This window comes from Diaphorina citri, unplaced genomic scaffold (genome assembly GCF_000475195.1).
Source record: "Diaphorina citri unplaced genomic scaffold, Diaci psyllid genome assembly version 1.1 scaffold24601, whole genome shotgun sequence".
NCBI lineage: Eukaryota > Metazoa > Arthropoda > Insecta > Hemiptera > Psyllidae > Diaphorina > Diaphorina citri.
The window spans coordinates 1-786 of NW_007401942.1; the positions used below are offsets into that span (position 1 = coordinate 1).

The 786-nt window shown below is 45.4% G+C and overlaps 1 long non-coding RNA gene across 1 annotated transcript; it reads right to left on the reverse strand.

Moving 5' to 3' along the window:
* Positions 1 to 4: 4 nt before the first annotated feature.
* LOC113473322 lies at positions 5 to 778 on the reverse strand. Its single transcript, XR_003395328.1, has 2 exons — positions 597 to 778; positions 5 to 149 (listed from the first exon to the last, which is right to left on the reverse strand). It is a non-coding gene; the product is annotated as an uncharacterized LOC113473322 (long non-coding RNA).
* Between the last annotated feature and the right edge of the window lie 8 nt (positions 779 to 786).

Consider the following 786-nt stretch of genomic DNA (forward strand, 5'->3'; position numbering starts at 1 on the left):
CCACTCTCTGCTACATAGCCTACAATACCACAACCCCATGGTATCCTGATCTCTTCCTTCTTCTCCATCTCTTGCAATGTGCTACGCGAACATACGTCGAACAGCTTGGATACCAAACATTTCGAGTGACAACCTTGCGCGCTGTGTGCCTGCAGAATGGAATAGAATAGTGATATTATTAGAATAGAATAGAATTTTGATGTGAATCAAATCATGAATTATTTGTGGTGAAGCAATAGCCTCTTCACAACTTTGTGAGCATCACAGTATTACAAGTCTTTCATTTACTCAATAATCATATTTATCATCGCTCGTTTCTTTCACTTGTGATGCCCCCACTGGTCACCTACTCGAAAAAAAGTAACAACTCAATTGTCTTTACGAAGCTGAGTACACCCCGAACTCCAAGCACAGAGACGAAGAAACTTCGACATCGCCGGGAATCGACCTGGGACCTCCGACGTGCAAGCCGAGTATGATACCCTCTCGGCCACGGAGGTTGCTATTTCCAATCATCATATTGTGTGTGGACGAGGTACAGAAGGTCTCAGGACGTGGTACTAGTGAGGACTAGCTGGTATCCATCATATTCTTACCTGTATGTGTGTGGACGAGGTACAGAAGGTCTCAGGACGTGGTACTAGTGAGGACTAGCTGGTGTCCATCATATTCTTACCTGTAAGTGTGTGGACGAGGTACAGAAGGTCCCAGGACGTGGTACTAGTGAGGACTGGCTGGTGTCCATCATATTCTTACCTGTATGTGTGTGGACGAGGTACAGAAGGT